Source organism: Thermobia domestica, chromosome 6, assembly GCF_964235325.1.
Source record: "Thermobia domestica chromosome 6, izTheDome1.hap1.1, whole genome shotgun sequence".
Classification (NCBI taxonomy): domain Eukaryota; kingdom Metazoa; phylum Arthropoda; class Insecta; order Zygentoma; family Lepismatidae; genus Thermobia; species Thermobia domestica.
In genome coordinates, this window is record NC_137459.1 from 122,222,865 (window position 1) to 122,236,536 (window position 13,672).

The 13,672-nt window shown below is 35.8% G+C and overlaps 1 protein-coding gene and 1 non-coding gene across 3 annotated transcripts in view; both read right to left on the reverse strand.

Annotated features, from left to right (window-relative positions):
• cher (filamin A protein cher) overlaps window positions 1-13,672 on the reverse strand; it is a 627,873-nt gene that overhangs the window by 502,686 nt on the left and 111,515 nt on the right. The gene's annotated exons all lie outside the window — the stretch shown is intronic.
• On the reverse strand, window positions 12,862-12,933 carry TRNAR-CCG (transfer RNA arginine (anticodon CCG)). The gene has a single exon. It is a non-coding gene; the product is annotated as a tRNA-Arg (tRNA).

The following is a 13,672-nucleotide window of genomic DNA, read 5'->3' on the forward strand; positions in this document are numbered from 1 at the left end:
CGTTCTTCCAGTGGAACTTCTTTGAGAAACATTTTGGAGGTCAATGTCCAGTTGGTATTCCAGCAACAGAGTTCTACAAACTATCTTAAGAATAGCCCGCTTTGTTCATCGTATCAAATATGGATGCCCTTCCATAAAATGTAGAGTCTTAGAACATACTATTGAAGGGGTTATTTCTGCAGTATGTCAACTACAAATGAATGTCAATGAAACAGTATTCCTATGTATGCTCTACTAAAACTAAAGCAACTGAAAATATGTGGAAACCTACAAGAGGTTATTATTATTATTATTATTATTATTATTATTATTATTATTATTATTATTATTTACTCTATATTCCAGATTCTGCTCTAAAACCATTTTACACTACAAACATTAGTACTAGAAATGAAGTCTGAAAAAAAAAAAAAAGGTTTGTATATTTAAGGTGCAATTCCAGCATATGCGGAAAAGAACAGAAAACCCAGAATTGGAACTCGAGACTTCCAAAAATCACAAGAATTGGTATACCCCATTCGTTCTACGTATTATTATTATTACTACTACTAAATTCCCTAGGGACATACGTAGTCCAGATATGTTATAGCCTATAGTCACGTGTCATTCCCCTGGTGTTGCTTGTTTGTTCAAATGCAAATAATAAAGAAAAGAAAGAAGATAGGTCTGACAAACAATGAAGTACCACGTGTAACAAAAAGAGCCCTACATGAACTCAAGAACACTAAACTATGTCAAAGAGGGACTATAGCTCTCAACTGAACTAGGCCTACATTGCAAAAGAATGAAGTTAAAATTACTATTTGTCTACCGCTGTTAAGGTGTTTTTTCAACACCATCGCCCTCCTAGGGTATCATAAATATCTAATAACTGACACTGAGACTGTGCATTAGTTGTAATTTTTGGTATATGCAAAGTAGGGATGGTACCGAGACCGAGACTAGTCTCGGTCTCGTCTAGAATTATCGAGACGAGACCGAGACGGACTTTTATATACCGAGACGAGACCGAGACGGACTTCTACATACCGAGACGAGACCGAGACCGAGACAGACCTCTATAAATCGAGACGAGACCTTGGTCAGTCTCGAAAGTCTCGGTCTCGTCTCGAATATTGATTGTTATTTTGCCTTTACTCAAAATTTGTTTCGTTGCTGTGTGAGTTATTATGGGAACGGTTGACTGATGTATAGTGGCGTATTTCGGGGGTATGTATCGGGCTCAAGGCCCTTCCGAAATAAATTTATGATCATTTTTTCGCATTGCACGTACAACACAAATGTTTCTTACACGTTCCTTAAGATTCTCCCCAGACAAAATCCACTGCTGTTGTATATAATATCCCCTCTCTCTCGATCCAGGATATGATCAAGGGAGGGGCTAAACCATACTTTACCTCTTTATCCAGTGTAAAGCAGCATTGAAGCTCATTTTATTCAGTGTATACCTGAGCGTTGAGGGGGGATATAGCCCCTTGGATCCACGCCTATATATGTATATTTAAAATGCTGAAATTTTGTACCATGTTGTGTGAAATATTGAAGGGAAAATTCTTCTAGATACCCTGCAATACCACTAAATAAACAAGCAGTGTTGCTAACGCAAAATAAAGTTGTATTTTCTCAAATTGCACTATGTAAAGTATTACCTATTTCTAATTTAGATTAAAATACCACAATACCACATACATTATTCAGTATAACAAAGGACAATACAGTATAACTAACATCAATATTTTGGAGATCTCTAATAACTTAAATGGCATGGTGCAATGCTCATTATTTGTATCTTAGCGCCAAATACTAGGATCATGGCATAATGCATTTCGAAGAAACAAAGTTACAAGAAATGAAAAAATTAACTTTTGCTAAATACTTTACTTCGAAAACGTGCTGACATATCACGTCTCATCACGTAGATGCTTCCAAAAGACTTAAGTAATCATAATGTCATTTACAACAATACCGTTTCAGAGATACCAAATAAATGAGTAGTGACTATTATACTGCTTAAAATAACGTATTTGTGTTAAATTTTTATAATGATTGTTGCTTTAGTTTGCTTCGATAACGTTACAACAATAGTTTTTAGTTACAACAAATAGCAGTTCCATTATTTTAAGCAGTGTTGCTATCCTAAAGAAATGCTGAATATTATTCTAAATATAGTGCAAATAACGTAGCTAAACTGCAAAATATTTTAAAATTACTCGTAATTTGTTTTATGGTGCAAGAATGTTTTGAAAAGACGATGTTTTTCAGAGTCTTTATAATGATAATGTCAATTTGGTTCCAGCAATACATGTACATGCAAATTGTAACTGAAATTAAATGTAACTGATAACTTTTCAGTAACGCTAGTTGTTCTCTTAAGCCTTAGGCCTGATGTACAGAAAACCATGCTTAATTAAAAGTTCCAGTTACACCCTAGTTACATTTTGGGTGTACACTTGTTTTAGTTTGACCACCGACCACCTCAAACTCTATCCATACCATACAGCTATATACAAATTATTCAAGGGCTTACAGTTAGTAATACACATTGTGTTGATTCTTGGTTTGATTTGTTTTAGTTTAACGTCCCACGATTATGTTAGGGCGTCTAAAGGAGACGTGGAGCTAATGATTATAATGGAATAAGAGCCACTTCGGTCGTTCAACTGTATCCCCACCGAAAATTGAATTCGGAACCACGCGAAACGAAGTCAAGCGTGCTAGCCGCTAGACCAAATGGAGGTTCTCACATTGTGTTAATTTAAATCATTGAGTCAGTGTTGTCAGATTCGAAGATCAAAAACTAGCGTGTTTGTACTCCAAAAATAGCGGATTTGAACTATTTGTACACCAAATGTAACGTCCTTATACAAGAAGGTTTGACGAAATCAAGAACAACTGGGGAGTGACCTGGAAAAAATTGCTCAAGATAGATTGTTTTGGAGAGGACTTGGAAAGACCTTCATCCAGCAGTGGATTGATAATGGTTGATTATGATTATGGCTATGATTTTATTATATCTGGACCTCAGAGGTAAACAAAACCAAGTCACAATTTCGTAATTTTACAGAAATTCCGGTTCCTTAAGTAAGACCTATAGTACTGTTTTCAAACTATACTAAGTAGTTACAAAGTAATAGGCTGCTTTTAGACTTACATTATTACACCACTGGAAAGAAACATAGTCTATTTAAAAAAGTATTGTTAACTCAATTTCGACCAAAAAGTGACTTAGCATAGTCTACCTCTAAAGTCCATATATATCCAAAATCTAACGAAATTCGTACAGCGAAAAGAAAAATATTTTTGATCCTTCAAATTGCAGCAAAACTACGAAAATTAATACAAAAGAAAAGTAGAAAGTTAAGAATCAATTGTTTTGCCGGAACAAAGAAAATATATACATATAGCTCGAATTATCTATATACTTATATAATATGTATGTTCATGTTTCGCAAGTAATTTTCAATCAATATAAAATTTCAACGTAATAAACGCATGATTAGTTTTCTCGAATAAAGATCACATGCACCGCTGAGAGCTGAGGAATAAGCTTAATCTATGTTACGGCACTGGATATATGCTTATGTAATACATTACGACATTATGGACTTGTATTAAAAAACAGCATGTACTGAAAGCGAGACGCGAATTATACGAAACATCGGACTTTGAATCTAACTTGTTTGGTGATCCAACCCGTGACCACAGACAGCAAATATGAGTGTCGTAGCTTCCACCACAAGGTTAAGGAAATGCCTGTTTTAAAGTGTCAATTAAACACTGAGATGTGAAACGGTAATAAAGCATTTGATCAATTTGAAACAAAATATATTGTAGTAATAATTTACTCTATATCTTAAGATAATGAACGTTGCATTCTGTTTTTAAAATGACAGTTAAAGCAAAATGTATTAAATAATAACTGAGAAATTGTAAAATTTCAATTTCGGTATGATTAAATACATTCGTGTTGCTATGTGTTGCGTTATCTGTTAGGGGGTATTGAACAACTCTGTTTCAAAGGAAGGAAAAAAAGTACTGTATAGTACTGGCGTTCATTTAACAGATTTTAATTGTATAGGCAGTACTGACAAGGGAACATATTGATAGTAGCATTGCCCAATGAAACAATGCACAATCGATAGAGGAGTGAAGAAAAGTGAGAAATCCAAAGTTTTACGGGCCGACACCCAAAAACACAGGAGATATAAAGGAAAGAAGAATCTGGAATCATGTGAAGATAGCAATGCAGAAGATACACTGACACAGAAAGAACTTCAAAATGATTAAAGTAATCAAAATGACTTTACACGACAGTATAGTAAGCAAACATTGTACCCACAGACATGCTTCATGACATATGCGATGTAGTGTTCCCAACTGAGCACAAAATGAAGTTTTGTTAAATGGCTCGGAACACAAATTACAGCATGTAGAAAATATAATTATGATTAGAACCATACCTGTGAATTCATGATTTACCGTGATGTCAACATTGAAGATAGGCCTATATGAATTTCGGATGTAGAAGAGTACATACATTACCAACACACTGCGGAGCGCTTCATCAACAGCAACACTGAAAAATTGACTACCAATAATATGTGAGGTGATACAATATTACGTGCATCAAAAACGTGAGCCTGCTAATCAATTGTCAATCCAAGAGCATGTATCATTTCAGTTGTGTGTGTTGTGTTTGATACTATTCTGATTTTCCACTTGGGCAAACCTGCTTCGACACTGTGCTTCGTCCCTTATTTTCGTGCTTCAGCGATTATATTATTGTTTATGGTCTCATATTTTGGTTTTAATTAGTTAGAATCGTGTACCGTATGTTCTCTTCTACATCCGATATTCATATAGGAATTCATATAGGCCTATCTTCAAATGTTGGCAACACTGTACATCATGACTTCACTGGTATCGTTCTACTCACAATTATATTTTCTACATGTTATAATTTGTGTTCCGTGCCATTTTAACAAAACTTCATTTTGTGCTCGGTTGGCAACACTGCATTACATATGATGTTATTGGGCATGTCTGTGGGTACAATATTTGTTTATTATACTGTTGTGTAAATGTCATTTTGATTGTTTTAATCATTTTGAAGTTCTTTCTGTGTCAGTGTATATTTTGCATTGCTATCTTCACATGATTCTAGATTCTTCTTTCCTCTGTATATCCTGTATTTTTTGGGTGTCGGCCCGTAAAACTTTGGATTTCTTACTTTTCTTCATTCCTCTATCGATTGCACATTGTTTGATTTGGCAACGCTACTATCAAAATAAGATGTTGCCTTGTAAGGCTATATGAGACAAAGTCTATTACTGAAAGTGAAATATGGGTTACTTTAGGGTTTTATCCCAAGTATGTTTTACCCACTGATGATTGAACCTGGAGCACACGCATGGAAAGCATTAGCGCTAGCAAATTAGCTACGAAGAGGTCCATCATACCACAATTCTAAGTCAAGAATGAAGGCAAAAAATAAGAAGCGAAAACGACAGACTGTACGATAATAATTCCTTCATAATTTTAAATTCACACTATTCATTTCGAGACTTTCGAGACGAGACCGAGACTTGGCCTTCGAGACCGAGACCGAGATCGAGACAAGCATCTGTTGACCGAGACGAGACCGAGACGGCGATTTTTGACTCGAGACGAGATCGAGACCGAGACCGCTACTTATCAACCGAGACGAGACCGAGACTGTACAAAGTCTCGTCTCGTCTCGTCTCGATACCATCCCTAATGCAAAGATTTACGCAATATGTTTGACATTTATTTTAATGAACGTAAAACGTATGGTATTTCCTATACTACTTAAAAATTGTTTTGTATGCTTATGAATTTTCTGACATACGTTAACACCATCAGGAAATAATATACATTGTTTGTTTCTTGGAATATCCTGCGTGAACCTTTGCATATAGCAAAAGTAACAACTAATATATGATACACTAGAAAGGTGGTGTTGGTGTGGAAATAGCACCTTAGTAGTGGTAGACAAATGGAATCATTTTAACAACATGATTTTTTGCTGTGTATTGCTGTAATTTAGTTCATTTTGCATCGAATTATTTTTCATTTTATCTTAAAAGACCTTCCTTTGAGAGCCGAATTAGCGGATACGTTCTTTTTTTTTAACAAAGAAATAGATACTATGTCGTCCAAGATTTCTTTAACCGTCGACAGAAAGGAAGTTCACATCCTCTTACTCAATTCCTGAAAAACAAGTCTGCGGTCTTCAACTTTACACTACAAGATTAGTTACATCAACACAGTCTTCCACAAGATAACCTATATCAAATAGTATTATGTCATCATACATGTCATTGTAACATTTCCGTAAGGTTGAAACAACTTAATTTCTAGGAAATATTTTGACGATGCAAATTATTGAAAAAAGTGAAAATGAAATGAAATCTTTGAGTTTTACGTCCCACGGTTATGCCGGTTAGGCTAAAGGAGACGGTGATGATGAGTAATGAATGAAATGATGGAATGAAGAAAGTGGGAGGAAACGGAAGAACCCCGAGAAAACCCACGCACACGGTGTTTGTCCACCACAAAGTTCACTTGGCGGGGGCTGGGATCGAACCCGGGACCCCGAGCACCAGAGGTGAACGCTCTACCACTGAGCCACCGCGGCCTCCATGAACAAGGATGGAGTAAATACTGCTAGTCAAAATAAGTAAATCCCTTTTATTGCATCCCAAAGGTTTCATTAGAACTTTACAGTATTTCTTAATCCGGTATAAACGATAACATTCAATAATTCTTGAAAACACATACTCATATGGCGAAATCAGTATAGTTTTTAGTATAGTTTTATATAACCTACATCACAATAAGACCTGCGTGGATCACTCGCTCTCTTGCCTCCACTCTGGCGTCAACAGATACTGTTTAACACACACACACATATATTATATATATATATATATATATATATATATATATATATATATATATATATATATATATATATATATATATATATATATATAAATGAATGAAAAAAGTAATTTCTGTAAAACAATGAGTAGATTAATTTTCTTTTAATGGTCTATATTTTTTTTCAAGAAGGCAATGTCTGAATCAATTTACGTTTTTCCACTGTCTTTGATTTCTAACCACTGTTTGCCGAAAATCCAATATTTTACACATTAGTAATGGTTGTCTGTGTTCTCGTGAAAAGCTGCGTCCAGCAGACGACTCTACAAGATTCTATATAATCCACTTTTTCTCAGTTCAGTGCTTGCTCGAAGTCAGAGCTTCAAAAACAGGTTGTCATTCGTACATTTATTGACAATTACGTCCCAAGCACCAAACTCATGCTCCATTAAAACTCGCCTGAGCAAATCTTCGTGAACAAGCCCATTTCTCTAACATGCTTGACCAAGCAAGATGGCAATGTAATAAATATATTTTTCTGTTTATTTTCTCTTTTTTCAAGTGACATTACAGTGTGGGCTTAACAACAAATAGACTTCCCAAGACGTGTTCTGCGACCTTTTGTATTACACATCACGAAACAGTAAGGCTGTATAGCATCAATGCCGGGTCTCCACCCTTTACCAGGGGCTATGTTTTTCATCCTGTATTCAAGGTAGTGCCTGATAAAAGTGCGCCATTGTACTCAAGCTGTCATTTTTTTTATAGAGTATTGGATTTTTCGTAGCTGTAAGTACGAAAGCGAGTTGTACTGGAAAAAGTAAAGCAAAGATATTCGGAATCAGTTTTGCTTTGTACTTTGTAATTTAAATTCAAATAAAGGGGTAGAAATATATAGATAGTATTAACAAGTCAATCAGAAGATTTTACAGATTAAGAACGGTCTGTGAGCCCTTAATAGACCTTGATTGACTTCAATTTTCCAATATTTGATCTGAATACTGCATACTACTATATCTGATCAATTGACTGAAATTTAGAAGCAAAGAATTTTGAAATCAAAACTGGTTTTGTTTCGTACCGATTCACTTTTTTACTTGTCGTAATACAATGTTAACATTTAATTTGCCTATAGGCATCACTAGCGGCTATAAATTAGTATGGTCAATACATATCATTGACATATTTGAAACTGCGTTTATCATAATATGCCAATGAGGCACGCTACGCATCCTTCATCGGGCTGTTTAACGACTGCTCAGTTGCACCTTCATCTTTCACTATAAACCGTGACTTCCTGTTTCACCGAATGCCTTAGGATACTAATTGTCGTACAACTGTCGCACATCTCAATTGTCGTACACTTAGTCATCTACTGCAAAACAGGAATTCATATTTGGTCGGAACCTGTTTCGCCAAAAACTACCTGAATTTAGCTCAGAAGTGGAATTTCCCATTTATTGTGCTGCCAAAATGTCTTGAGCCGTGGCAAAAATGAAAACTAAAGCTCACACTCTCATACACCCACGCGTTGAGCCAATAAGGGTTCAGCTGTTGCTGAGCTAGAGACAGCGAGTGGAATTCCTTCAAGCGATAGCAGCGCTTGCAACGGAAGACTAGGGATCAAGTCAATGTGGTATATCTTTAGATTGCCATTTTTTGTAGACTGATTTCTGCAATGTTAAGAATTTTCATTTAACGCTATGCTACTGTTGAACAGAATTTTCAACTTACAAGGCAGGGTACCAAGTGTAACACACCGATTGTGATAAGATTGCACAGACAAAGAACATCGAAAAAGAAGCGACACGTATTTTTTTTATATCGGCCAACAAGCACATTGAAAAGGTCAAATAGGGGGATAAAAAGGGGGTCAAAATGAGATTATGTGGAATATAGCGAGAACGAGAATAGATATCGGAAAAGGTTAAATGTACGAAATACTGCCCATAGTCGACGCAATTCAATGAGGTAAACGCACCCATGAGAAGAGAGCAGAACATCCGAAAATGCACCAATCACGTGTACAACACTGTCACAATGTGTTACGGAAATGAGAGAAAAGGGTGATAAGGAGCAGGAAGAAAGAAGAAACAGAAAATGCGTGTTTTTGCTTTGGGCGCATACATCACTCATATGCGAAAAAAAAACGCAGATTTATCTCAATGCACAAAGATGGGAGAACACACAGGAAGGATGCAAACGCCGCTCATATAGACAGCCAACGAGACAGCACTGAGCGGTGGGTTGCATATATCGCGGAATGAGAACAACGATAAGATGGATGTTGGAAACGTAAATGTGTGTAGGCAGTAGTAACACAAAAACAAAATTGTTACTATTACTGTTATGTTGTACGTGTATTTTTGTAGTGATATAATGTTGATACTCACGTGTGGTAATGATATTAAAGTTGCTGTTTATCTTACGTATGTGGACCACCTGCTATTACATTTTACTGTGCTATGAATTTTTGTTCCCATTACGCGATATATGCAACCCACTGCGCAGTACTGTCTCCCTGGCTGCCCATACAGACGGCGTTTAAATCCTTCCTGTGTGTTATCACATCTTCGTGCATTGAGATAAATCTGCGTTTTTTTTCGCATATGGGTGATGTATGCGCCCAAAGCAAAAACACGTATTTTCTGTTTTCGTTCCTTCTTTCTTCCTGCTCCTTATCACCGATCTCGCTCATTTCCGTAACACATTGAGACAATGTTGTACACGTGATTGGTCCATTTCCGGATGTTCTGCTCTCTTCTCATGGGTGTGTTCCACCTCATTGAATTCCGTCGACTATGGGTAGTATTTCGTACATTTAACCTTTTCCGATATCTTCTCGTTCTCGCTATATTCCGCATAATCTCATTTTGACCCATTTTTATGCCCCTATTTGACCCTTTCAATGCGTTTGTTGGCCGATAGAAAAAAATACGTGTCGCTTCTATTTCAATGTTCTTTATGTCTGTTCAATCTTATCACAATCGGTGTGTTACATCTGGGTACCCTGCCTTGTTAGATTATATTAAAAGAAGTGAAACCTCTCTGAACAACCACATGCTTAAGGCGACTATCTTTCATCACGACTGGTATTTACTGGAATGGAATATTATTTCCGTAAATGCCTTTTTGTGTCGAATACCTCTCACGACCAACAATCACTAATTTTTGTCATATAAAGTTTTTACCCCGTTCAACACTACCACTTTGCTACAACTACAGAATTCAGTGAACCCTGGAAATCATAGAAATTATTTTGGACTTGGGTCAAAATCTGATTAACGCAGTCCTACAAAGAGAAACAACTGCAGTAACAATCTTTCCTTCCTTTTACATATTGTTCTAGTTGTCACAGGGTTTGTGGAGTATCCTGTAAGTCTGATAGTTTCTTCAGCCTTAAATCAATTGTCTGGCTGCTGTTCATTGCTTTCTCTTTCTGACTTATTATTTACACAGTACAGACTTTAAAACAACATTAATAAACACACATGTTAGTACATGTAATCTGATTATTTTATTAGACTTCCAAACTATGCTGCTATGGACATTAGAGAACGGCTTTGTCCGTCCGTCCGTACGTCGACAGGTAGGGAGCAAAGATTGTAATAGATTCCGAGATGCAGTTCTTTGCAATCGATTCAGCGTTCCGAGGATAGGTTCCATCTCCTCTGTTAACTCTCTATTCGAAACAGAAGCGTTTCAAATTAAGTCATTTCCAGTTTCAAAGTTTATCATAGAACAAAAAAGGTAACAGATAGCGAGTTGTTTTCTGCAAACCATTGAGCATCTCAAGGCAACGTACTATGAATGTTCCGAATGCTCTACCAAAACTGGAATTTGTTAAATTTAACTACTTCCGGTTTCAGTACTGACTTTCATAGAGCACAAACGGTAAGAGATATCGAGATGTGGTTTTTGCAACTGATTAAGCGTCTCAAATATAGGTTTTACCTCTACAGCTAATCCTCTATTCATAATGGACGTGATCCAAATTAACAATTTCCGGTTTTAGCATTTACCGTCATAGAACAAAAATGGTAACAGGTAGTGATAAGCTATTCAATGTAGTCGATTCAAGGTGTCAAGAGAACATTTCATAACCCGAATTACTCTCAACAAAATCGGAAGTGGTTGTAACTTGCTACTACTTCCGGTTTCGATACCGATTTTGATGAAGCAAAAACGGTTAGAGATATCGAGATGCAGCTTTTTACAAACAATTCAGTTTCCCAATAATAGGTTATATTTTCTCTCTTAACCATCCATTGAAACCGGAAGGGGTTCAAATTAAAGATTTCCAGTTTCAACCTTTATCACCATAGAACAGAAACAGCAAGGCATAGCGGGTAACGGCTTTCTGATATGGATTCAACGTCCGAGGAACAAGATCTTTCTTTGATCTTATTAATCTATTACAAAAAGTCATTACAAATGTACTACTGCAAGTTTGAGTATTGAGTTCCCATAGCTTGTAAGTCTACCCTAGTTTTACACTATGAAACGAAACTCACATGTTTTAGTTTAATGATAATTAGTATCGTTCACAGCATAATTGAGGAGCCAAAGTGTAAGAATAAAGGTAGTAATGGAAATTATTGCTTTATCAATTACTATCTTTTGAACGGTACTATCCATCAACACACTAACTCCCTTTCAAACTCATTCGACTAATATATAGAACATAGACCAACAAGAAAGCACAATAGGATCTATAACCAAATTCTATTATAGGTCCTAAGATTTGAGTTTTAATCTCTAACTTGAAATCCTTGTTAAAATAATGACTCTTGTGAGAAGACAACCAAAATTTTAGATTTAACTTAAGATTTAGAAGACTTAAAAAAGGCTTCACACGCTACAAAAGTTTTTTTTAACAATATTTCTACAATTAAAGACACTATCTTGTCCAACTGTGCGTTTTAAAGTTGATTCCTATTACTTTCAAAGGAATTTATGTGATTGAAAACAGTAGTTGTTTAACTCAAGCTTTCGGTTTGTCTGCGCATTGTCTGTACGCTAGTAAAATCTCATGGCGTCAGGTAGGAGGCGGCGCAGCTATCAACAACTAGTAGCCTGACTGAACAACTGAGAATTGGGTTGACTGAGGAGTCTTGCGTTTATAATAAGGATTAGGAATATCTAAATATTTTCACCTAGATGTTTATGCAAATAGTTACACTTAAATATTTTCATGTTTACATATTAGCGTTACTCGCAGACTGATATGTTTTTTGTTTTATAATATAGTTGACAAATAGATGAAGATGAGAGGTAAAGATGGACATTACATGCTATTGATTCACTAAGTGTCAGTCACTAGGGACGGGCCAGAGATGGAAAGGATGTGGTAACACGTTATTATTAGGTAAAATTCCGGTATTCCCTTGTTGGACTGGTTTCGTCCTTGTATCTCATCATACGCTAGCCTGTACGTGTACCCTACAATTCATTTTGAATCATCAAGCTTATTATTGGGACTTTTTTAAGCATTCGTGGAATCGGTCCAATAATAGCAACTTTCCCATATTTTGGTGCCGTCCACAGTAAAAATATGGAAGTAACAAAATATTAGGGATTAATTCATCTTATTCTTGATCAATTTGAACACTAATCATAAGGATGGTTCAGAGACAGCACACGTCATGTTTCCTTAAAAAAAAAAAAAAAAAAAATCAAAGTTATCATGGAACAGACAAGACAAGTACATATACAAATACGTATTTTTGTCCTACATACAGGATGAGAGAATCTTTTTCTCCTTTATTAGGAACGTGACATTTAAAAAAAAAATGAAATGAAATCTTTGAGTTTTACGTCCCACGGTTATGCCGGTTAGGCTAAAGGAGACGGCGATTATGAGAAATGAGTGTAATGGTGGAATGAAGAGAGTGGGAGGAAACAGGAGAACCGCGAGAAAACCCACGAGCAGGGTGTTTGTCCACCACAAAGTCCACACGGCGCGAGCTGGAATCGAACCAGCGACCCCTGGCACCGGAGGTGAACGCTCTACCACTGAGCCACCGCCCCCCCCCGTGACATTTTAAACAATAACACCAAACAGTTGAGAAAACCAAAATCGAGCTTCTGGATGTACAAGACACTTCAACACATAGGTTTATAGTAAGTAGTTCTTAAACGCGACAGTACTAGAACTACGTAAATTGGTTAACTTCACTAACGTTCACGTTATGACAAAAGATTCATGACTATAACTGTTAATTCAAGAAAATGTATACAAATTATAAAACTAATAAAGAATGAAATTTTAAATGTGGTTCGTATTCATACATAAATGTAGTGCTTATGCTTAATTTTAGTAGGTTTTATTCTCTAATTTGTTATATTCAAGCCATATTGTAAATATTTAGAAACGCTCTTCCCTTTTACAGCCAAGAGAGAGAAAAAAAGATTTTTCATCTGAAATTTTATTCGAAACAAGCCACAATTTTAAGACTATTTTTTTGGAATTTAGTACATTTCTAGCTGATTGAACACTGTATATTATTATTATTATTATTATTATTATTATTATTATTATTATTATTATTATTATTATTATTATAAACGGAAATAGTTGTATATCAGGTATTGGCTGTACAGAATATTTAATAATGCACTTTATAGGGAAAACCCTAGGTTCTCTGAAGAGAACATTCATAATCATCTACTCTAGTCTTTTTAAAAGCTTGTAGTAGGAACAAGTCTATTTGTAGATAGCCGTCATGTCGAAGTAGTATTTTTTTAGTCCTGAACTTATGCGCATAAA